Raw genomic sequence first — 26075 nt, 5'->3', positions numbered from 1 at the left:
TCCTGTGCCATGCCTGCCTGGATACTGCCATGCTCCCACCTTGATGATAATGGACTGAACCTCTGAACCTGTAAGCCAGCCCCAATTAAATGTTGTTGTTTTTATATATATATATAAGACTTGCCTTGGTCATGGTGTCTGTTCACAGCAGTAAAACCCTAACTAAGACACTCATATACTCCCTGTATGGATGAAGTAAATAAAATTGGGGGTTTCTCTTTCGGGACTGACCATGACTCCTCTCATCAAGGGCAGTAGGCAGTGGTCTAATTTCCTATGTCCCATGACCTGGCCTTTCCCTAGGTTGTACCTGGTGTCCTTGCTTAGATAGTCATTAGGGGTGTTCATGTCTTACAGTCCTTGTAAGCCTGGGACTCCCTGGAGGGTAGAGACCGTATCACTGGGTGCTCCCACTCCAAGAACTAACCCCATAGCCAACATACAGTTCACTAAGTTAGGATTAAAACTGAATAAATGCAAGGTAAAGGGACAAGAATCCAGGGGCTGTTCGATATTGGGTACAGAGACTGACTTATTGTTTTTTCTTATGCCCTTACTCCTTGTTCTTTTCTTTGTCTTCCCGTTGGTTAATAGTTCCTTCTATGAAGTCTAAACATCCATACCTACGAGGGCTCCCACCTTTCCATTGTATTTGATACTCCCTATTTGCTCTGTGGGGTGAATTCTGTGGCTTACTAAGGTAGAGCCAAAGCTTAGTGTCAAGGACTTGGTGGAGAACGGTGCAGCCCACCATTAGAGGTGTGGGGTTGTGCTTGCCTAACTTAACAGGGGTTCCTTCTTTCTTGCCTCTTTCTTCCTGATCAATTCTGTTGGTCCCTTTAAACACGTAACCTTGCTCACTCCTGATGACACAACTTAGGACTAACCTGGAGACTGGTCCTGGGTCATCTATAGTCATCATTCTCTCATTAACAAGAGGGCCGTTGCCTAAAGCTGTCCCTTGTCCTATCTCAAGAGTCATCTTGTTTACTTGTATGTAGCATGATGCTGAACTCTTGGAAGTGAATTATAACCAGAAAAAAAACGGAGTGGCCTTTGAATCAGAATGACCAAGACCAAACTCAAGTTCTGCCACATTTTAGCTTTGACAAGTCAACTGACTCCTCTGGACTTTTGTCACTTGTGGAAAATGGGTTTCTGGGATAATTTGAGGCCACAATATGCTGCAGAACTCAGAGCAAAGACCAAGAGGGACTTTGCCAGCACTGAGCAGGACTGACAAGATCCTGGGTTTGTAATAACCTCCTGTGCCCTGCACCAATGGCTCATCTATTGCAGGATGACATCCACTGTCATGTAGGCTTTTTCTCAGCTAGTTGAGGTTCCCTGTTTCATGTGCTTCTTGCAGCTAAATTCAGTTTATTGTTTACGGAGAGACATCTTTATCTGTGTGGCTTTGGGGAGCTTGTCACCCACTCTGGGGTCAGACTTTTCAGAGATGCATCTCTTTGAAGTCATCTCTATTCTACTTCCAAATAAAACAGTGGACTAATAACAGCTTCCAGGCGGGACAGTGATGGAGAGTCAGACTAAGGAAAGTCCTGTATCGGCTTGTGTTAGCATGCTAATTATGTTACCCCAAAATCTGTTTTCAGTGTCCAGCACATAGGACTAAAGGAAGCCTATCCCTAGTTGGTTTTTGACTGGTCAGTAAGTAAAGTTACCGGCAGCCAATGGTTGGGCAGAGAGACAGAGGTGAGACTTTTAGGATTCCCTGGGAAGGGACCAGGGACCAAGGAAGGAGGAGGAGGGGGTTCCATCATGACAGAGCATAGGAGACAGACAACACTGAAAAGGTGCAGGAGGGAGAGATGGCTAGCATGTAGGTGCAGGGAGAAAGCAGCCCCAGGAGGGCTGCCCAGCAGGATTCAGGGCAACAAAGATAAGATACAGATTTAGTACGTATTAACTCAGGAATATCAGAAGGGAGTGTGTGTTAGCCATGTGGAATTAGGGAGTGGCCTAGACACTGACCTACTTAAAGTATTTAAAATATAAGGCTGTGTATGTGTGTCTCTCTTTTGTGAATCAAGACCACTGGGGTGGTAGTGAGAAGTGTGCATACCCTCTGGGAAGTATAGAGCCACTTAATGTATTACTGCTTCAAGTAGGCTCTCTGCCTAGGAAAGGAAAGTCTCTGGGGAGGCATAGAGGGAGGGAAGGAATACCCGAGAAGAACAGAGGAAAGGACAGTGATGAACTGATATGAAGTAGGCAGAGCATAGTATTGCCCACAGAGATCTCTGACGGCAGGAGGGAAGGCAGACGTTACTTCCAAAAGCAGTTTGTTTTTCCTTGGTGGAGTGGCACTACGGTTGAGCCTTCAAAAAGCAGACTGTGGAATAAGAAGATCCCCAAATCATACTAAAGGCATTAATACTTCAAACACTTTGTGTTTGCTGGTTAAGCAAGGTGACAAAGCCAAAGATGGAGAACTGTCTCAGGGTTTTACTGCTGTGAACAGATACCATGACCAAGGCAAGTCTTATAAATGACAACATTTAATTGGCTTACAGGTTCAGAGGTTCAGTCCACTATTATCAAGATGGCAGTATGGCAGCATCTAAGCAGGCATGGTGCAGGCAGAGCTGAGAGCTCTACATCTTCATCTGAAGGCTGCTAGTGGAAGACTGACTTCCAGGCATCTAGGATGAGGGTCTTAAGCCCATGCCCACAGTGACACACCTACTTCAACAAGGCCAAACCTCCTAATAGTGCCACTCCATGGGCCAAGCATATACAAACCATCACATTCCACTCCTTGGCTCCCATACACTTGTTTAAACACATGAGTCTCTGGGGGTCATATTTAGCCATAGCATAATTAAAAAGTACATTTAGTCCAATATCCAAAGTCCCCATAGTCTATAGCAGTCACAACGATGTTAAAAGTCCAAAGTTCAAAGTCTCTTCTGAGTTCCATCAATCACTTAACTGTATTCCCCAAATCAAGACAGCAAGCCAGATGAGCAAACTCCATACTCTGCATCTCCATGGCTGATGTCAAAGCGACTTTCAGATCTCCAAGTCTTTTTTCATCTTTGTCGACTGCAACAAACTTCTTTTCCTGGGCTGCTTCCACTCTCTGTTAGTGACTTTCCTCAGCAGATATCCTATGGCTCTGGCATCTCAAATATCTTGGGGTCTCCAAGGCAACTTCAATGTTACAGCTTCTTGTTTCAATGTCTGGGATCCACACATAATCTTCTGGGTTCATTCAAAGGGCTGGTCTCACATGTCCAGGGCCTGTGCGAATCACTCCTAAATCTTCCATATCTAACTGTGACACTTCTAGTAGCTACAAACGATAGGAGCCAGGCTGAGCTCTTGCATCAATTCAGAAGGGCAGGGTCATCTCATGTAGGTAGCTTCCTCCCCTAGTACATCTGTTTGCACATAGTTTGCATATTATGTAAAGCAGTATAGCTTCTTCTTTAAGACTCCAAGGACTAATATGAACAGAGACTATTAAAAACTAGTAGCACCAAAGCACATTGATTAATTATACATGTAGCTAATACAAAAGCGGTGAACAGTACATAGAGATGGTTTGGGATAATAATTATGCTAGGTATGTAAAATGGATCCCACACATACTAAATGCTTTTTAAACAAACAAAGTAACAGTGGGCTGAAAATGAAAAGCCTTTGTGGGGTGGGAACTGGCTGGTGTCCGGGTGGAGAGCACGCAGCACCATCACGCTGGTAGAATAGTGGTTGACGGTGTGCCAGCAGAACAGTGGTTGATGGTGTGCGGCCAGCAGGGCCAGCCCTGGAGTCACAGGGTACTGCAAAGCAATTCACTAGCAACAGAAATGCCAGTGAGGGTGAGAGCCAGAGTCCAGCAAGCTAATGGCTAAGGTGACTGAGTGTTTGCTAGGTGCTAGCTCTCTGCTAAGTGTGTCCTGTCCACTGTTTTGTGTCAACTCATACAACCCTTTCAAGGAGGCAGTGTGACTGGTATGACCATTCCTACTTATAGACAAAGAAACTGGTGCTCAGAACGCTGAAATAGAGCCAGCAGGGGGGCTCAGCAGGTAAAGGCCACCAAACCTGACAAGCTGAGTTCTGTCCTTGGGACCCACATGATGGAAGGAGAGTATCCCAGGATTTTCCCTGTCCAGTTACATTAGTGCAGAGGAGGGCTGTGATTGGACAGGGAAAAAGGAGGTGGGGCTAAGAGTTACAGAGACAGGGACCTCTCAGAGGAGAGAAGAAAGATGGCTGCAGACATGAACCCTCCTGGTGCATTTACCAGCTGTTGTGTCCGGCCAGCGGCTCACATGTCTGGGTTCTAGTCTGGAAAGGCTTCTTAGAAACCTGGAAGAGAAGAGGGGCTAGGCGGCGCGAGATAAAGACGGAACCAAGACAAGGTTCTGCTCAAGGTTCAATTTTACTATTCTGACACTCAGTTATGAAGGAGGGGGAGGGGCCCGATTCCCGCCAAATAATCTTGGAGTAAGGTTGCAGGTGAACACGTGATGGCTTCAGAAGAGCAAAGTGGCAGGCTCCAGCAGTGGGCGTGGCAGAACGATTGAGCAGCAAGCTCCACTCCTGAGCAAGCTGGTTTCAGGCTGGGGAGGGGAGGCTACAACCAGCCACAAGTAGCTATGATTTCACAAGGTTAGAAATATTGGGATAAAGCTTTTATCATTATCAATTAGTGCTGAAATTATTGTATTGGCGTCTTGTAAATTGTGATTTTATTAATAATAAATCTGATTGGTTAATTAAGCTTTAAGAGTCTCGATTCTACCTGGTAATTAGGTGTTGAGATAGCTGACCATGGGGTGCGTGGGGCATTGCTTGTTAGCAAGAAGAACTGGGTGGGTGGGTGGGGACCTGAGAGATGGCCTGATGGGAGTCCTGTGGTCCCGCATGGCTGGAGAGTTGGCGGGCTGGCAGGAGTGCAGGAGCGAGGTCCAGCCCTGCGGAGAGTGAGAGTTGGTGGGTTCATTTTTTTTTTAATATTTCCCACAACAGGAGAGAACTGGCTCCCACAAGTTGTCCTCTGACCTCCACATATGTACTGTGGCACATACTCACACACACATGCATACATACACACAGATATACACACACATACAGAGAGAAAGAGAGAGACATACAGACAGACACACACTAATATAACACTCTTTCTGAGAGAGAGGGAGAGAGAGAGAGAAAGAGAGAGAGAGAGAGAGAGAGAGAGAGAGAGAGAGAATAATTGGCTAACCTTTAGGTAGCTGCCTAGTGGTCAGGCAGTTTATATACCTGGCTGCCTGACTCTGCAGCCCACATGACTGCCCTGTGTGAGGCCCTAGGTCAGCCTAAAAGCGTGCTTTCTTCAGTGTGGTTCCATACTGCATCCCTCATAAAGGTGGAGAGTTTTGTTTTTTGTTTTTCTTTTGGCAGGTGGCAGGGGAACACTAGTAATGTGTATTCACTGACTCCTGTGTCCTAAAATATTGGCAATTTCCATTTGCAGGAGCAAATATGACTAGACCTGTTTGAGAGATGTTTGTCCTTGACCTCTGCTGCCAAAATCTAGGGAGTGGCCTCAACCCAGAGGATGACTCTGCATGGAAGCCACCACTAAAGCCAGACCAATGACTTTCAGCAAATCCCTCGGGTGCTCAGAATGGTTCCTTGCATGTGTATTCTACTGTTCTAGAAGTCCTCAGGCAGTCTCCTCTCGGCAAGCAGCAGTGATGGTCTGGTACTGAGGACCAACCACGTGCAGAACCCGATGTCTCAACACACAGCCTGCTCAATATGCTCTCTAACTGCTGCCTGGAGTATACAGTTAGACAGGACTAGTGCCAGATTTTCTCACTCTTGTGTTTGGAAATTTTGCCTTAGCCGTATGACTGGAGAGTCATAACTTATTAAGCAGCATGCCAGGTGCCCACTGCTTCTCACAAAGCAGTGACAAAGCCTCACAAAGGCTTCTCAAGGCAAATGATCTCTCAGGGATCTGCTAACTGCTGTAACAAAGACACCGACTTTTAGGCACTTAACACAGCAACAAGCTTTTAGTTACAGCCCAGTATATGTAGGATGTGGGAGACTCTTCCAGGCACGTCCATGGGCTCCTACTATCTGTGGCTTCCCCTTTTCCTAGGGTCCTGTGAAGACTCTGAAAGGGATCGTGGTGGCTTAGGGACCAGCTTGGAAATGTTGCAACTGTTCATGACCCATAGAACTGGTTTCCTGGCAGCTTAGGTACAAAGGAGCTATAGAAATCATATTCTATGAAACTATATGCCTCCCTGCACTGCCTATTACAATGCACATGCTGAATCCATGAACTCCAGAACCTCAGAATGTGGCTGCATGTGGAGTCAAGGGCATCAGAACAGCTGATTAACTTTGAATGAGGTTGTTGGGGCAGGCTCTAACCCAGTGTGACTGGTAACCTAACAAGAATAGTTCCAGACAGCCAAGAGATGCTAGGGACCCACTCACAGAGAGGAAGGCCATTTTAGAACACTATGAAGACAGCTGTCATGAACACTCTGTATCAGAAACACAGATGGATATGTTTTGTGTCATTTCCCACTGTCACAACTGATCGGGCAACAGTAAATTTATGAGCACGTTGGCTTCATTGACTGCAACTTGCCAACCTGTTCTGGTTCCCCTTGAGAGCTGGCCATTGACAATCATAGGCGCTTTTATTCTAATCTGAATTGCTAATATTAGTTCTTATATACACATTCCACATCTCGAAATCATTAGTTCTTTCTGTAATCGTTATAGAGTGGCTACAGAAGGGTTAAAGAAGGTATCAGAAGGCAAAGAGTTCCAAAGGCCTTACAAGAGATAGGCGGAGAGCAAACAGGTATAAATGCAGTCACTGCAAGTGATTAGACAGGATATACTGAGACAGGATATAGCGCTTAGAGGGCTGTTGCTCTCAAAGACACTCTAAACCAAGCTGCAGGGTTACAGAGTTTAGGCAACTGCAGAGGAACAAGACTATGGTGGTCATAGCATGGAAGTACAGGACTGAAAGACCATGGAAGGAAGACCAAGAGCAGATGGCTAGATGAACAGAGAACAGTTCAAGGAGACTGCATCAAGCAGTGGGATGCAACTGGGCCAAGCCCCTAGGGACACTTGGCAGTTCCTTGCATGCCAGTGCTTTGATGCACACTCCAGGGAGGCAACTGTTAGCATCTTCATGGTGTTAATATCCTCCTCTTCATGGGATCCAGGCTGGGTATTTTGATGGTTTGTATATGCTTGAGCCAAGGAGTGGCACTATTAGGAGGTGTGGCCTTGTTGGAGTAGGTGTGTCTCTGTGGGTGTGGGCTTTAATACCCTAACCCTAGTTACCTGGGAGTCTTCCACTAGTAGCCTAGTGGAAGGTGTAGAACTCTCAGCTCCTCCTGCACCATGCCTGCCGGGATGCTGCCATGCACCTTCCTTGATGATATTGTACTGAACCTCTGAACCTGTAAGCCAGCCCCAATTAGATGTTGTCTATTATAAGACTTGCTTTGGTCATGGTGTCTGTTCACAGCAGTAAACCCTATGACAGGTATCAAACCTTTCATGAGTCCTGTGTGTTTGAGAAGTTCTTGGGCCTGATCTTGATGCTGTGGTTTTAATTACATGCATGTGCTGACATGCATGTAGCATGCTTTGAGAAGTTTCTATGTTGATAGCTTCTTACTTTCGAATCAAGTTGTTTGTCAGCCTGTGACTCACGTGGTGCTGGGCAGCTGGTAGCAACTACATGTACGATGACGCACGGTCATCTTGCCTGTGCATACACACTCAAAACGGAGTCGACTGCCCCTTGTAAAATGGACTCACCCAAGGCACAACCTGAAGGCCACTGTTCTACCCACTTGTGAGGAGCGGGTGCGGCTGCCGCCCCAAGATGGCACCCGGGATGGCTGCCAGGTCTTATGACCTGCGCCTGACTTCCTCATTACCTCAGACTTAGCCACATCCCAGCCGCCTGCACTGCGCAGATGCCATGCCTCGTCAACTCGCCTGAGGTGTCATCACTTGCTGTGAACCAATGGACTGTCATTACATGACTGGGGTGTTTGGGAGGAGTCAGTAGGGTATTTAAGGTGTGCCCGGGGGCGGGGGGGGGGATTCCTGTTCCTGCATTGCAATGTGAAGTGTTCCTGAATAAACCTGCTTGAAGAAGGACAATGTGGTGTTGCATCTTTCCTGCTGGTCGGGGTGGACGCAACAACCACTGGTGGAGTAAGCAAGATCAAGGCATGCCTGATTTCCATGGCCACCTACAAAGCCAGTTCCTTTCACCTTGACCCTCTGCCCTCCCAAACTGAGAAAAGAAATGTCTATGGTGTAATACACCCAGGCTATATTTTGTTTAGCAGCCTGACTAATACAATACTTACAGTGGGACCTTAGAATAGATGAGGTTAGCCATCTCTGCCACAGCTCACCCACTTGTTCCCTCCCTCTTCCCCATCCCCTCACCAGGGAGGACAACTGTAATTCCCCAACCCCCGCCTTGAACTCTACATTTAGGATCTTAGGGTAAGCTGGATCGTCTAGTAGATTTTCTTCTAGCCAATTCCATGTTCAAGTAACTGCATGTAGAATTTTCTTCTGAGTCATAATTCTCAACCCTGACTGAGCTGGGTCAGCTTTCTGGTGCTGCTCTTTTTCAACGTAATGGTGATTACCTCACAGCTCCCTGGCTTTGTAGAAATGTATAGTCCTGGAAACGATTTATTTATTTATTTATTTATTTATTTATTTATTTATTTATTTTTGGTCTAAGGACTAATTCACTGTGCTTAGCTGAGAAGAAAGATTCACTGCACACAATCTTTTAAAAAGTGTGTCTGAGAAACTTTCATTGTGTGGGTCCCTGGGATTTATAAATTATCACAATAATCAGCAGACAACTATTTACTAGTAAAGGGCTCCATTGTACATGGCTAGGTAAAAGCTGAGGAAGTGTGTCCTCAGAGGGGTCCGTTGCTCCCCTCCCTTCAGGACCAGATCCTCTGATTCTATTCCATTTTCCTCTCTCAAATTGACCAGCTTTATTTAAATATCTTGCTGAATGCAGTCTGCAGGCAGCGCCCAAGGCTGACATTCTTGGCTTCTTTACCCCTCCCCCCCTTCCCTTAGGCATGGATGTCTTCCAGGTTATTATAGGCAGTGCTGGGATCAAATATCCAGGCATAGCACAGACCACTGCTTACTTATTTTGCTGCCTCTCCCCTCTAGCCAGCTTTATATGTTCATTGCTTTAAAGAAAGTTTTCCATCCCAAGGTAGAGGGGCGGTGCCTTGTATTACTCAAGGAAAGGAAATACTGAAAGAAACAGCACTTAAAGCTCAGTGAACATAACAATTAATACAAAATTAAAACTCTGTCTTACTCATGTCACGGTATGTGACTGTTTGGCTTAGGGATGAAGATGGATGGAGCAAGACCCCCTGCTTTTCCCTGTCAATCAAAGGCCCAGGTTCCTTCTATTCGGTTCATCTAGAATTTCCTAAAGCACTTGGCTCCTTTGCAATTTGGGCATCATAAGATTTTAGGGCATTCTTGCTGCTTGATAGGGCTTGTCTTCTAGTAAGAACCCTTCTTAGGCTCTAGTGAGTGCTCTCAAAATTCAGTCCACTCAGCCTAGGAAGAAATGGGGACACATGTATCAGTGCAGGAACCCCTTCTCCACCTCCTGTAGAGCCTTGCTTTCTCCATACTGCTGATGCTATGGACACAGGGGTATCTCTCTCAATTCTCCTTTTAATGAGTATGCCCTTGCTTCTGCTCTAGGGAGAACTGCCTGCTGGTAGACTCTGCCTTTCAGCCCTCTCAGATGCAAAGAGTAACTTCCTCCAAGATGAAATCCTTCCTGAAGTGACCCACAGTCAATGATAAAACCCAGCTAAACCCAGTCAGGACAGTTATGGCTCTGATGGAAGTTTAGCCAATGCTATTCCTGGGTTTCTCTGCATTCTTCCCCGTCTATTCTGACTTCCCCCTTCTTCCCACAGCTGTTCCTCCCAAGGCCATTCACTAAGAAACCTTGACACAGACTCTGCTTCCTTGGAGAGCCTGCCCTGCCCCATGGGTAAATATAATGAATATTTCAGTCAGAGTTCTGTTCTAATATTAGACTCCCCACACACACACACTCAGAATTGCTGAGGGTTTAGTGCTTAAATATACAATATGCTCATTAAAATTTATTTTAAATAAATATTATTCAAATATACTTGTGTACTGGTTACTCTCACTGGCCAGACCATAACCTCTTCAAAGACAGGAGGTCATCTACATTGTCACCTTCTCTGCATCACTAGCTCCTCACCAAGTGCCTGACACTTCAGTGTTACTGTGTATTTGGCAACTGTGTAAATAAGATGAAGAGTTGGAGAACAGTAAGAAAAACCTTCCTTTACCACGGACCAGGGCAGCACTTTTATCAGGGAAAGTGGATGTCAATGGTACTGAAGTATGAGCACTGAGTGACTACTCTGAGATATTTGCTAAATAGGTATTCTTGTTACTTAGATGATTTCCATTTGAGATAGCCAGTGGCGATATTGAGGAATAATGCCTGCTCTGGCCACCATGTCCTCTTTAGAGTCACTATGCTGAGTTGAAAGAATTCTACAGGGCGGAGAAGGTTAGAAGCCGGTATGGTAGGTGAGTGGCTAGCACTTCAACCTATTTCCTGAGCACCATTGGTGGTGGGGCCTGGCAGGAAGGACTGGTGAGAGAAGCTGGTGAAAGAGAATGGACTCCCTGTGATGCTCATGGGAAAGCAGAGGAGACAAAACAAATTCATCATGAAAAATTAAACACACTTGCAAACAGGAAGGGAGAGTGAACCAACACACAGGATACAAACGCTTCTGTAGGTGGCCTCTGGAGCCAGAAAGAAGCAAGAGGGCCTCAGCTCTGTGTCAGAGCAATCTGTCATCCATTTGGGTGTCTGAGTTGTGGGCATGCAGAGATGGATAACAAGAAAGAAAGGGGGATACATAAAGGCTTCAGAGGGGCCATAAAGAAACATAACAGGTGATGGATGCAAGTCTGAAAAAACAGGAGACATGAGAAAAATCAATGAAAGAAATTCTATAAAGTGGGAGGGAAGCATGAGGTGGGGGAGGGTGGGGAGAGGGAGGAAGCTAGCAAGTGGTAAAGGAGAAGGAGAAGGGGGTCTGCTGAGCACATAGTAGGTCCTCTCTGTTTTCAGATTGCTATTGTTCCTCACAAGTTCCCTAGCTTCATTTGTAATGCCAAAAGGTGCCAGGAGCCCCCTCCCCTCACACAGCCTGAGGTCTCCTGAGAACCCTTCAGTAGCCATGGTTCCCGGGCATGGGCATGCATGGGGAGTTGGGAGCACTCTGAGTGGCATCGGGAGCACTCTGAGATGGCCACCTTTCTCTGTTCTCCTCACTCTTCATTTCCAGCTTCCACCCTCTGCATCTCCTAACCTATGCTGCCCTGCGTCTGGTGACCCTGACCTATCCACGGAGGAACCAAGGAACCCATTTCTGTCTCTTCTGCAAATGGTGGACAGTGTCATCTCACTTGACAGGGGAGAGAATCTGACGAAGGCAAAACTCAATGTAGAGTGTAGTAGGAAAGTCAGGATACAAACACAGCTCCTCAAATGAAAAAAAAAAAAATCCAGCAAGATAAGACTTCTTATTGGGGGTTGGAAATTTGTTCTCTGGTAACTCTCAAAATAACACACTTAAATGAGAAAAATAAAATTATGCAGGTATTCTTCAGAGAGAAACGAGCACAAAAGCCAAAAATTAATTGACCTGAGACCTTGGATAATGTAAAAAACAATTTAATGAGAGTTTGCTAAGAGCCTTTTTTAGTTAAATGGGAGGGAGACGGAGTCAAATCAGGAAAGACTCTGTTCTACACACAGGAGTCACCTTGAATAGCTGGTTCCCTCCTCAACTGCAGCTTCTCTGCTTCTCAGAACAGAGGGACGGCTGGTCAATACATTGTTCCCAGAGTCACCAGGTGGCAAACAGCCATCCAGCTGGACTGCAGGGATGATCACCCTAGCTGGGGCTCAGCACATGTGTCCTCACTCAGCAGCTCAGCATACACACATGCATACACACTCACACATATGTACATGCACACGCATAAACACAATCACAATTTGCTCCAATCTAAACAAACAAACAAAAGACAAACAAACCCTTAACATAGGCTTAAGCTTCAGGGTTAAGACAAAGGTTCTGGGGGGCGGGAGTGGGGAGAAGACCTACATATGGGTATGTGCTCCCTAAGGGATAGCAGGGGAAAGTGAGAGACACCCAGGAGCAGCAATGGGCTTCTCAAAGGAGAGCCTTAATTAACTGGCTTCACATTAGCTTTATATACTATTTATGGTTACTCTCAAGTTTCATCTCAAAAGAGTTCTAAGAAATCCCTTTTCTATCTTTTGACAAATTGAGGGGCCTCTGAAGATGTCTGGGGTGGAATTATAATTTGATAAGGTAAATTTTGAATACACGGTGGGGTTAATACATATTTTCTTGTGAGGTTTCTGGTGAGATGGCTAGAAAATTTACAGCTCTGAAGGGAGAAAGGTGTTAAGCAGTTGATGCTAGGATTCTTTAAAAAAGATTTATTATATATATTTAAATAAAGAATATATATATGCATCTGATCATATATATATATATGTATGTATATGTATATATATGTATATATGTATATATATATATGTATATATGTATATATATATATATATATATATATATATATAGTAACTGTTTCAGACACACCAAAAGAGGGCATCAAGTCCCATTAAGGATGGTTGTGAGCCACCATGTGGTTGCTGGGAATTGAACTCAGGACCTCTGGAAGATCAGTCAGTGCTTTTAACCGCTGAGCCATCTCTCCAGCCCCGATGCTGGAATTCTTGCTCCTCTGCTGGCAAAGGCTCCAATCAGATTCTTGGGTGAGGGGCTCATCCTGTCCTCTCCAAACTTCCCCACCCCAGTCTTATTTGTGAGATTCCCAGAAAGTACCCAAGAGGAAAATGAGGCCATACTTGAAGTCCTGTATACTCAGGCCTTAATCCTGATTCGTTTTTATTTTAGTACCCTTATTTGAAAATATTTTTGTATAAAAGAAATATTGCCTCTATGTCCAGGAACCTTCCCAGTAAATGTCAACTGTGCTGGAATTCTTCATTCTCAGCTGGCAACAGACATTATCCAGCCTGCGTCGAGGGTACCCCAGCCCCTCCTCCCACTGCTTCCCTGTCTATCCTGTCTCAGTATTAACTTTCAAAGTTAGTCCAGACTCCCAAAAGAGTGCCCTCACTGTGGATGTCAGGCAGAAACTGCAGGTTCCCTAGCCTTCTGCCCCTCTGAATGCTTGACCACAAATCTGGAATTCACATAATCTCTTCACAGGTTTGGCCGTTCACTAGGACAAGCTGTGGAGCTCAGGATACACCACAAGGCAGCAGTTTGCTCCAGAGCATTGTTAGATTACTTGGGAAATTTGGGCTTAAAGGAGACAGAAAAGGCAGAAAGAAGGAAGCATCTGACCAAATACAGGCAGGACCATGTTCACAGCGAGGAGCATCTGGCCACCCCTGTGTATGGATGCAAAATACCTGCAGAAGAAGATGGGACACCATCCCTTTGTTATAGGGGAGGAAATTACTGCCACACCATATCCATACCACCTCCTTTCCAGAGCATCTTGGCCTGGCCACAAGACGAGCTGGGAAATATGGTCTTGTAGCAGGAAACTATCAAGCACCCAGAACAGGCTTGCCTAGCAGGTGGTGTGTGTGTGTGTGTGTGTGTGTGTGTGTTCGTGCAGGGTGGTACAGAATGTCCACAGCTTTCACACTTTCTATGAACACACACACCATTTCCTCAGACCTCCTCTACAACCTTGTCTCTTAGGGTAGGGCTGTCTCTGACCTTTTAAGGATTCATTCAATCTGTTTGGCGACCAGTCTCTCCAGGGAAGTGAAACAAGGCTTCCGATATTGAGTCATCTCATTAGCATGAGCTCTGATGAGGTTAAAAAAAGTCATTATGCATAACAAAGCATTTCTTATCACATGGGAAATTCCAAGGTGCCAGCAGCTTGGGCTTTTTATTATGTCATACAGATGGACCCATTGGAACCCAAAGGTGAGTCAGCTGGGCTAACAGTGCAGTGGTTCTCCTCTCAAGGCACAGGGAAGGGTGGAGAAGGCTGGAGAATGGCCATGAATGCCAAGCAGGAAATGTCTGGGACACTTTGTATCATAAGCACCCTCCTGTTGGGGACCTGGACCACAGAGACCAGATGAGGGAGGAGAGAGATCACGGCAGCAGACTGGGAGAGAGACCTCACAGTCCCAGCACATCAGAGGAGCATGACTCCTGTTACCCAACCCGAATGCCCCAGCGGCCACACAGTTGCTTGAAGGGAGACTCTTGAGTTGGACCCCTGATCTCAACCTTCCTCCCACTCTGGCTGATGGCTGGGCTGGTGCGGTTTGATCTCCTTCTGCTTTGGTTTTTCTGTAGCCTGTGGCTCCTTAGTTCCCGAGTGAAGCTGCTATTTCTAAGCCCCTTCTAGCGCCAGCTTTTTGCAGGCCTGCAGGAGCATCCCAAGGTCATGATCCCAGCTTCCAACTTGGTACCCTGGATCTCATTTCCCAGTCTGCTCCTAACCTGTGCTGCAGAGAACCCCAGCTCCCACTGAGATGGGCTAGAAAGGGAAAATTACAGGGACGTGGTAAGGGAGAGTAGCCATTACCTCAGAGCTGATTGAAGTTTCTCACCAGCTGAGAATAGAGAGAATTCCAACACAGTTAACATTTGCTTAAACTGCCCAGGCAAAACCAAAAGTTCTCAACTCAAGGGAGTAAGAGAGCTGATTCGGGAGCAAATGTGTGCCTGTCGGCTGTGGCTTAGAAACACGGAGCTAGCCTTACCACAGGTTCCGTGGTCCAGTGTGGAAACAGTTTCATGGAGTTTTTATGGTAACAGCACAAAGAAAATTATAAATCAAGGCGATTTTAAAGTAAGCAGAACACAGTGGAGAAATCTCAGCTACAGGCATTGGATGTTATCTGATAGCATTCTTAGCCGATGTATGGTGGAGAATAGAGTTCCATCCAAGTTCCTACATTTCAAAGGTTTTGTTGTTAAGCTACCATGCCTAACAGGATGTTAGGTCTGGCACAACTGGGGTAAAGGAATGGCTATTTACTAGGCTGATTATCACATAAATTGTAATTAGGCTTGAAACTGCAAGAGCCCAACCTCTCCACCTCTTTGAAGTTTTAATTAGCTAAACAGCCAACATAGCCAGCTTCTTTCCAGGAATTCTCATTCACAAGGCCTTAAACTTTCAGAAACGGGCTGTGGACCAACAATTTTTCCAGGAATCTCATGAGAAACCCTACTTACAGTAAGAGATCCATCCTAAACTTTCATGCAATCCAAGTGGATCCCTGTTTTAGATGGTCAGATTATAATCCCACCCAAAGTATGGCTAGAGCCACCCTATAATCTCACTTAGCAACATGAGAAGGAAAAAAGAGCTGGTTTTTTTTCTTTTCTTTTTCGAGACAGGGTTTCTCTGTATAGCCCTGGCTGTCCTGGAACTCACTTTGTAGACCAGGCTGGTCTCGAACTCAGAAATCTGCCTGCCCCTGCCTCCCAAGTGCTGGGATTAAAGGCATGGGCCACCACTGCCCTGCAAAGAAGAGCTCCTTGACAATCTTTTGAGATGTAACTTGCGAGCCAACAAAGTGGTGTACATGGCTGATGCTAAAACACTGAGTTGTGGCTCTGTGGAGAAGCCCACAGGTCTTTCCCAGGACACCTACCCAGTATATGCTTAAAAATCTATGTTAAAAATCTTTTAACTACATTAGCTTTCCTAGTGATGGAAGGTGCTAGGAAGGCTGCCGGGGAAGAAGACATCAATGGCTTCCTGCAACTAACACTGCTTGTTATGTATATATAAAACTGAAGAGTTGAGAAGATACTCAGACTTAGGCAAAAGTGGTACGAATGCTGTGGAGGTAACTGTTGCCAGAATTATTTTTAAAAAATTGAACAGGCACATTCCCGCACTTGTGTTGGCAACTCTCCACCCCGTTGTGGTCTCCTCCACTCTGTCTCTACCCACCAACTCTCCGGTGGGGCCGGAGCTCCAGAGTTCCTTTTGTTGCCACGCCAGCCCCATGCCACGACCATCCACCCCACGGTCAACTGCCACAACAACTATTTACCTGGTAGAAACAAAACTCTAGAAGGTTATAATTAACAAGTCAGATTTATGTATCAATAAATTCTCAGTTTACAAGATACCAATACAATAATTTCAGAACCAATTGATAATGGTAAAAGCTTTATTCCAATTATTCTAACCGTATGCTATTATGACTACCTGTGGCTGGTTAAAGCCACACCTCCATCTTGGCCTTTCTCCTTCTTCTCTGAGACAGACTCCTTGTCCCTGTAACTCTTAGCTCCGCCTCCCTTTTCCCTGTCCAATCACAGGCCTCCTGCTGGCCTAATATTTTAGTGATTGGACAGGGAAAATCCTGTCACAGCTAACAACTACCCCTGAGTTGGATTTAAGAACTGCTCCACAGGAAGGAATTCAAATTGGATACCATTATTCTGGTCAAAAGCCTGTGGCTCAAAAATTGCAAGTCCTAGGAAGGAACCCATTGTTAAATGGACAAACTTGTTTTGCTAAATGGACATTGAAGTGGAGACTTCAGGTTTCTTTGGAAGGTCAAATGATGTCATTTGAGTGTCAGCTGATGATTTTCTGAGGCACACAGGTGAAAGGATGTTTTGCTATAGCAGGCATGTGAAAGGAAGGAGTATAAATATGGCCCCACAGGTGGTGGGAGCTCAAGCATTGGTTTTCTTCGTGGACTGCAGGCATGTATCGGTCCACCTCACATTGCACTGTAGAGCTTTGCTTGTAGTGACATCATAGAAACTCACCAAAGAACTTCTTGTGAGGTTCCTGTGGCTTCTTGCCACTTCAAAGGTGGACTCAGGCCAGTTGGTGAGCCTTCTGGACTGCACTGCTCTTGCTGATTCCTGTGTGGTGTCTACTGAATGGACTGGACTGCAGCTGCTGATTCACGGAGTGGACTGCTGATACCCTAACAGTGAAGACTGGAATGGCCCCAAAGAATTATTTTTAAACCGGTCCACTTCCCCTATGTCCTAATAACTGTCCCTTTCCACTACCTCTGATGGGTGGTGGGCTAGAGAGGAGGTTGAACCTTTATTAAAATAGGCAGAGAAAAATATACAGCTACAGGGCATATTGTCAACTACCTTCTAAATGTTTACGTTTATATACATAATGCTCCTGTCAACCTCAGACAGAGAAGCGTCTCTCTGTAGTGGTCAACAATTACCTGGTCAAAGTGCTGAGAGTGTCTACTGAAAGCTCATTCTTAACTGGGAAATCTTTATTGAACACCCTCCATCACCTCGAGGCTCAGGGAACACTGCAGAATGGCAGAAAGAAGGTAAGAGCCAGAGGGTGGTGAGGAGGACTGTGGAGTGCTGTCACTGAGACACAGTGTGGCCAATTCTCCTGTGAACTCACTGTAGATGTAGATTCCTGCAGGAGACCTGGGCAAGATCCAGCTAACTAGATCAGTTACCATTCCAACAGAAAGGATGAGACATGAAGAGGGTAGCAGGACATGTTAGGTGTCCCTGGGGGTGGGTTGGGGTGGGTCAGGGATGCATAAAGATTTATATCTATGTTTATATCTATGAAGTTGTCAAACAACAAATAAAATATATTTTATTTAAATATCTTTTTAAAGATTTATTTATTATGTAAGTACACCATAGCTGTCTTCAGACACTCCAGAAGAGGGTGACCCCTCTCCTCTTCTGGATCTTGTTATGGATGGTTGTGAGCCACCATGTGGTTGCTGGGATTTGAACTCAGGACCTTCGGAAGAGCAGTCAGTGCTCTTAACCGCTGAGCCATCTCTCCAACCCCTAAAATAATCTTCTAATAAACTAAGATTTTTCTTTGAGAAGTTCACAGTCATGATGTGTACATTTTTTCCCCTTTCCCCGAGTGCCTTTCTATATTTTTTTTGTTCATTTTCTGTGAGACAGTCTCACTGCAGCTCTGGCTAGCCTGGAACTCCCTCTGTAGATTAGCCTGGGCTCAGTCTCACAGACATCCTCTTGTCTCTGCCTTCTAAGAGCAGAGATTAAAGGAGCAACCATCATATTCACCCTTTCTAGTTTCAATAAACTCTAATTCTGCTTCATACTGGTTCACCCTAAAATTCTTTTCTCCTTTGAAACTGAGCATCCAGTTTTATGTAGGCTGAGGTTCCTAAAAGCACCTGCAGACTGCGGCAGGTGACATGGGACTATAACCCTGTCCTCACCATTACTGCCACCAGCACTTCCTCCACTACAGATACCTCGCCCACCTCCACTTGCCACACTTAGTTTCTCCTTACCCACTCACCCCTTCAAGACATCCCCCCTCCCTTTCTGCCAGGTCCCAGCCTTGTCGAGGCAGCCAGTTGTCCATCTGCATAATTCTGACAATGACCTGGCCCTTCATTCATTTCCTTTCCATGTGTTTCCCCAGAGTATCTTACAGTGTTCCTACTATGCCCAGACTCTCCATGGAGAGCAGAAGGAAATGGGTCCCCTGACCTATCCTGTGGGGCTTCCTATCAGCCTAGCCAGGGGACATAAAATAATCAAGTAACCACAGAGAGAACTGTACATTTGTCAGGGACAAGTGGGGAGTGGGACCTGTGGCCCAGAGAGAGTATAAAACCAGGGAATTACCTGAGTCACCCACGGCAGGGACAACTCCTCCAAGGCAATGTCACTGAACTGAAAGCTGAGAGAGGAACAAGGCAAGCTAATCTGGGGAAGAGGTGAAGGGAAGGTGTTTGCCATAGAGGGCACGGTGTGTGGGAAAGCCTTCTATCAACATCCCCCTGTCATCATCTTCATTCTGAATCATTCACTGCGATCTCTTTGAGGCCATGTCTGCTCCTGGTTTTATCGAAGCTCAGCCCAGGGACCTTTCTTCTAGGAACTCAAGAAACTCTTAAGTTGTGTTACATTGAATTATGCTGAATCCCAGTCCCCAGCCTGGACATAGGCAGCCAGATAAGTCTTCATTCTCCCTCTGAGCTTGGCCCAGGACATTTTTTCCTAGCTGCCTACAACACAAGCTACACTCAGGTATGTGAGGCTCAGGCCCTCTGAGCCACCTTGGGTGCCAGTGTGGACTCACAACCATAATTGCCAAGGGTGTTACGAGAGGGGCTGAGGACAATGGCCAAAGTAGATAGCGCTTTATAGACTTTGCTCTTACAAACAAGTGACCAGAGGATGCCATCTGGTCTGGTGACCCACACACTTCAGAACAACTTCAGCTTTGAGAAGCCCTCTGATCCTGATAGGCAAAATCCTCACCTCAGGGCTACAGGGTCAGAGACAGAGCCCAGAGTCCCAGGATGCCAGGGAGGCACTGAGTCTTCAGTACATGTCAGAACCATCCAGGTGATAGACATTTAGGCTTCGTGTTTGGCAAGATGGCTGTCTGCTAAAAAGGCCTGCCTGAAAACATCGGGTGGAGGTGGGGGCTCAAGTAAGCACACCACGTATAGATCCTAAGTGTGGAAGGAAGGGGGCAGGCTGGGTCCGACTTTTCTCATTCTGGGGATAGCAGTAGACACAGGATGGACCTTGCAGGTTTGTCCCCTGCAAATATCAAAGCTACAGTAATGAGCACCACCAACTGCAAACTCCCTCTGGCACTAATCCATTATTCTGCCTTCTGCCCCCTTCCTGGAGCAATCCAGACCAGAAGAGGGGTTTGAGGGCCAGCATTTGTCCAGACTGGGGACGTTCCAAGGCAAGCCAGAAAGAAACAGAAGCTGAAGGAGGCAGCTTAGAAGTGCTGTCCCTTGGGAGATACCGCCATAAAAGAGCTCCTCCCGGTTGCCTCCCTCTTGATAAATGCCCTTCATTTCTCCAGCCACAGCAGCTGCCAAGAGTCAGCTCTTGCTTGAGCTTATACATTTTTCTTCTGAGCAGTGACCTCAGTGCACTCTTTCTAGGGATTCATAATCACTGGGGATGCTGACAGCCCAGAAGTCACTGCCGCCTCCCAACTCTGCTTTTCTGGAGACAAGGATGCCTCTGCCTCCTCTGTGAGTTAAAGACTCTGGGACACAAGGTGATATTTCTGACAGTGTAACTCACAGCTTGCTGAATGCTGGTGTGTAACCTCCTGGTCCCCCTCAGCCTGAAACCTGTTTGCTCAGGTTTCACTGTTTGCATTGGGGTGGAGCCTGCCGCTTAATCATTCTGCCACGCCCACTTCTGGAGCCTGCCACCTTGCTGTTCTGGAGCCATACACGTGGTCACCCTGCAACTGGACCCCGGGATTATTTGGCGGGAATTAGCCCCTTCACCCTCCTTCATAACTCAGTGCACGAATTAGTAAAATTGAACTTTGATCAGAACCTGGCTTGTCTTAGCTTCATCTCTCTCTCTCACGCTGCCTAGTCCCCCCTCTTCTCTTCCAGGTTTCCAAGATGCCTTTCCAGACTAGAACCTAGACATGTGAGCCGCTGGCCGGCCACAACACTGATGGACCCACTAGGCCCCTAACCCTAACCCTAACCCTAACCCTAACCCTAACTCTAACCCTAACCCGAACCCAACCCTGGTCAGCTAGAGCTAACTCTTTGCTGCTTGCCCAGCTGCTCACTGCTCCTCAGAACTGGGGCAGGAAGGACAGATGGGGACCTATCTCTAATACTCAGGTGAATCCAGAGGGACTGAGCCCATTAGTGCACATGTAGTCACAAGCCTGGCTAGGGGATAAGGCAGGGACCTCAGCCCTGTGACAGCATCACTGTGAATCTCAGAGAGGCCCAAAGATCCTGTAGAGAACCAGATGCTGAGGGCGAGCAGAGACTCCAGGGCACATGAGCAGAGTCCGGAATGCTCCAGGAAGGGGGCAGAAGCCAGAATGATGGATTAGTGCCCGAGGGAGTTTGCAGTTGGTGGTGCACATTACTGCAGCTTTGAAATAAACTTAGTGTTCTCTGAGAGGTAATCAGAGAGAAGAGGAGGCTTGGGTCTACCCTAGTTGGACTCCCATGAATTCAAGTCCCCCCAGTCTTGTCTTAGTTGGAAACCTGGGTTATTGGCTACTAGTCAGGTGACATAGTCAGGTGAACAGTCTGAACATCAAGGAGAGGGGACTGTGGGTGGTCCACAGCACGGGAAAAAGTGCCTCTGTGAGCCACACTTCCCTTGGAGGACAGGGGTTTTCTCCATCTAGAAAACTATTCTTCTCTTCCACAATCCAGAGCAGGTGAGTAATGAGGGTGCCTGTGACAGTCACAGCTCTGCTCTGCCGCTACCACAGCCAGACACCGTGCTAGGCACCAGTTACTGATGATCCGCTGTTCTTCCTGACCGTGCTGTGAAATGGATTCTGCCCTCATTCTCGTTTAAAACTTGGGGGAATCTGGGACAAATAGGTATTAAATAACTTGCCTAAGATCACGCAGATTAAAAAGCACGATTTGAATTTAGGACCATCCATTCTCTGATACCCCAGAACCCTTCACACACAGCTAGGAGTCCATAAGTGAGGGCAGGAGGAAGTCACCTTCCCCTTCGAGAAAACTGAGCAAGCCACTGCAGAGAGGATCCATCTCAGGATCAGTGCAGAGAGGCTCTGTGGGGACAAGCGCCAGACCTGCAGGTGCTGAGATCCTCCTGTGGGCTGTGTTGACCTGGTGACACTGGATGGTGAAGCCATTGCCAGAGCCACAAGGTCAATGATGTCATCTCTGGCAGTGGGTCTACCTCCTTGTCTCCAGGACTCAGTGTTCAGTTCTGCAGATGAAAGTAGATTAGGCAATGGAATAAGTCAGTATAGTTTTCCTAGGTGAAGGGAGGAACTGTGGATAAAACTCAGCCTGCTGAGTTCTTACCAAATATCCGCTGCTTCATCCAGCTTTTTGCTCCCAGCCCGGCCTGATGGCTCTCTTCCCGGTTTCCCAATCACAGACTTTGGATTCCTCATAAATTCCTGGACAGAATTCACAGAACAAACAGCCAGTGGGTCATTAGGCAAAGCCTCTGACCGGATCCCTTATCACCCTCCTGCTTGTGAGAGCCACGCTTGTTTTGTGTGGGTTTTTAATGTGTTCCAGCCTGGGTGGACCAACAGGAACAGGGCTGACTGACTCACAACTTTTCTATGTGGCTGCTTGATTGGAGCAACAAAGGCCAGTTTCTGGAAGGTTCCATATCTCTGTATGGGAGGGAGATTTAGGCAGGAAGTGATCCCCAAGCAATGTGGGCTTCGCCCTTTGTGGATGATGGAGTCTTCCCTGCTCTGTACCCAGCGAGAGGCTGTCCAGCCTCCCCTTGCATCTCTTCATGGACAGAGAACTCATTATCTCTCAGGATGGAGGGAGGCAGCTCTTTTGTGCTTCCACAGTGGGATCTGAGCTGTTCCAACAGAGGCTCCCTTGGAAATCATAACTGCAGAACCAGGACCGTTTGCCTAGCTTAGCCTGCCAGGGGCTGAGCAATAACTCCTCGGCTCCTGCCACTCACCTTACAGATCGAAAGCGGCTCTTCCAGGATTGGGTCATCAGAGGCAGGTCTATTCCTAATGACCTTGCTGGTTAACACTGACTGGGCTCTTATATGCCAGGCCATATGGTGTGTGTTTCAGCATCTCACTGAATTCAAACCACTCTTAGGCATTTCTGTGACAGGCACTACTCATCTAATGCATGAAGTGACTGCGGTGCCAAGGCGTGAATCAGTGCGTCCAAAGTCACAGCACCGGATCAATGACAAAATCAGATTTGAACCCATTGGTGCTGGTTAGCTTTTCGACAACTTGACATAAGTTAGAGTCATCTAGAAGAGAGGAACCAACCAACCAACCAACCAACCAACCACCACCACCACCACCAAAACCCACACAGCTGAGAATGTACTTCCAACAGATTGGCCTGAATGTAAGTCTACAGGCATTGTTCTTTTCTTTAAAAACATTATTTATTTTTAGATGTGTGAATTTTTTGCTTGCTTGTCCATCCATCTACCATACACCTGCAGTAGCCTCAGAGGCCACATGAGGTTGTGTAGGATCCCTCACACACACACCCATCACATACACACACCCTGGACTGAAGTTGCAGATGGTTGTGGGCCACCATGTGGGTGCTGGCTCTTGAACCAGGATCCTCTGGAAGAGCAGTGCTCTGAGCTGCTGAGCCATCTTTGCAGCCCTGACATTTTCTTTTCTTTTTTTTTTTTTTGGTTTTTNGAGACAGGGTTTCTCTGTATAGCCCTGGCTGTCCTGGAACTCACTTTGTAGACCAGGCTGGCCTCGAACTCAGAAATCCGCCTGCCTCTGCCTCCCAAGTGCTGGGATTAAAGGCATGCGCCACCACCGCCCGGCGACATTTTCTTGACTAATGATTGATGTGGGATTAACTCTCTTTTCTGTAGCATCTGTGTTAAAACACTTTTCTTCCTGCTATAAAACATTGTACAGTTTTCTTTAAAATGCGCATATGAAAATATGTCAAGATAATGACATACAGTGTAGCCCATAAAAGGAACTAACATTCAATAAGATCTTTCTCATCGAATTTAGAATTCACATCTATTGAGCTAAACTGTCTTGGCCCAGCCCACTGTGGGTGGTGCCACCCTGCTAGGTGGTCCAGGGTTGTATAAAAAAGCAGCCTGAGCAAGCCAGGAGGTAGCCCTTTTATTTTGGTTCCTGCTTCCAGGTTCCCTTGATGCTGGACTGTAAGTGAAAGCCCAATAAGCCTTCTCCTCCACAAGGTGCTTTTGATCCTGTGTTTATCACAGTAACAGAAAGCTCCCCAGGACATTGACTTTTCAGGGACACTACTGGTCTTTGAAGTGCTGTGTCTGGCTTCAGAGACAGTACAAGTGCTGTATTTTTCTTGTGGAAGAGATTGACTGAGGACCAGCCAGCCAGATGGCTGAGCAGCTAACAGTGCTTGCTGCCAAAACTGACGAGCTGAGTTCCTTCCTGAAACTTACATTGTGGGAAGAGAGAACTCACTCTCAAGAGTTTGTCCTCTGATCTTCACACATGCAATGTGGCAACACATTCACACCACACACACACACACACACACACACACACACACACACACCTGACACATACACAACACACATATACATAACACATATACACAACACACATATACACAACACACGCATACACAATATACACACACAAAACACAAACACATAACAAATATATACAACACACACAAACACATATACGCATACACACAAAGAAAGAATAAACATAATCTTAAAAAACTGTTTTTAAAAAAGAATTTGATTGTCATCCAGATGCACAATGAGCTCAGAATCCATGTAAAATTCTGAGGCTGAGTTTGTGTAAATTAAATAGATCTTCACGGACAGACACCGGGTTTAACTGCGAGTCAGTCCGCTCAGCTGTTCACCCAGGCTGACTTTGTGTACGATCACAGTAGACCTGGAGGACACCTGATATGCTCATCAAGAGGGCGATGTGTTTCATTTCCCAACCGTATGGTCACCAGGTAAGACCAGGAGAAGCTGGCATTGCATGAATGGTTTTGTTTGGGCTTACAATTCCAGATGAGGAAGAGGCCATGATGGTGGGATGAAGGTATGGCAGTGAGCTGAGACCTCACATCTTGAACATGGACACAGAGCACAGAGCCAGCAAGCTGGGAGTGGTGTGAGGCTTCAAGGTCTCCTTCCCACCTGCAGGGATGCCCCTCCCCTGCCCAACTCCATGAATGCCCTTCCCCTTACCCACCTCCAGGGATGTCCCTCCCCTTGCCCACCTCCAGGGATGTCCCTCCCCCTGCACACCTCCAAGGATGTCCCTCCCCCTGCCCACCTCCAAGGATGTCCCTCCCCCTGCCCACCTCCAGGGATGCCCCTCCTCCTGCCCACCTCCAGGGATGTCCCTCCCCCTGCCCACCTCCAGGGATGCCCCTCCTCCTGCCCACCTCCAGGGATGTCCTTCCTTTAGCCACACCTCTCAAGCCTCCTCAAACAGCACCACCAACAGGGGACTAAATATTCCATGGCCTGAGACTGTGGAGGACATCTCATTTAAACCCCCGAGGGGAGTATTTTCAACATACAATAAACACGTGGTTCAAAAAAAAAACACTATCTAAAAAATTAATAATTGGCTGGATGTGGTGGTGTACACATTCAATCTCAACACTTGGGAGGCAGAAGCAGATGGATGTGTCTGAGTTTGAGGCCAGCCGGGTCTACAGAGTGAGTTCCAGAATAGACAGGCATACACAGAGATACCCTGTCTCAAAAATCAGAAATCAAAATAAAAAAATAAATAAATTTGCATGTCATTAGTTAGGACAAGGTTAACCATCTTCTTCCATGTTTACTTTTGTTTGTTTTGTTCTTTTTTTTCCCCCACGCTGAGGATCAAACCCAGAGCCTTATACCTAGAGGCAAGCTCTCTACCGACTGAGCCACACCTTCATCTCCTGTCTTGACTTTCCTCTGGATTCTTCTCCTTTGCCCTTATCTTTGTGCACCTTTATATTGTTGCAGTCATAAAAAAAAAAAAATACCTCTTGATCTATGGTTTTGATAGACAAATACTCCCCCAATTTGTGGGATTATCTTCCAATAAGCCCATGCATGCTAAGTTGAAAAGGATGTATGCTGATGATGTAGTTAGCATAGCAACATGACAGCTAAGCAACACTACAGGTATCTGCTATTTCTCCCCTGGGATTCCTTGCTTGCCTCAGGGCTGTAGCTCATTTTTGCTGCCCAGCCTCACAGAGGCAGAGAGTTTTGGTTTATTTATCTACCAAGCACACTGCTATGTTCTGCATGGCTTGGGTTCAGAACCATAGATTGGAGTAGTGTGGAGTAGTGTGGAGTAGTGTGGAGTAGTGTGGAGTAGTGTGGAGTAGTGTGGAGTAGTGTGGAGTAGTGTGGAGTAGTGTGGAG

This window comes from Mus caroli, chromosome 16, assembly GCF_900094665.2.
Source record: "Mus caroli chromosome 16, CAROLI_EIJ_v1.1, whole genome shotgun sequence".
NCBI classification, from domain to species: Eukaryota; Metazoa; Chordata; class Mammalia; order Rodentia; family Muridae; genus Mus; species Mus caroli.
The sequence above is the reverse complement of the archived record's forward strand: the minus strand, read 5'-3'. Positions refer to the sequence as shown.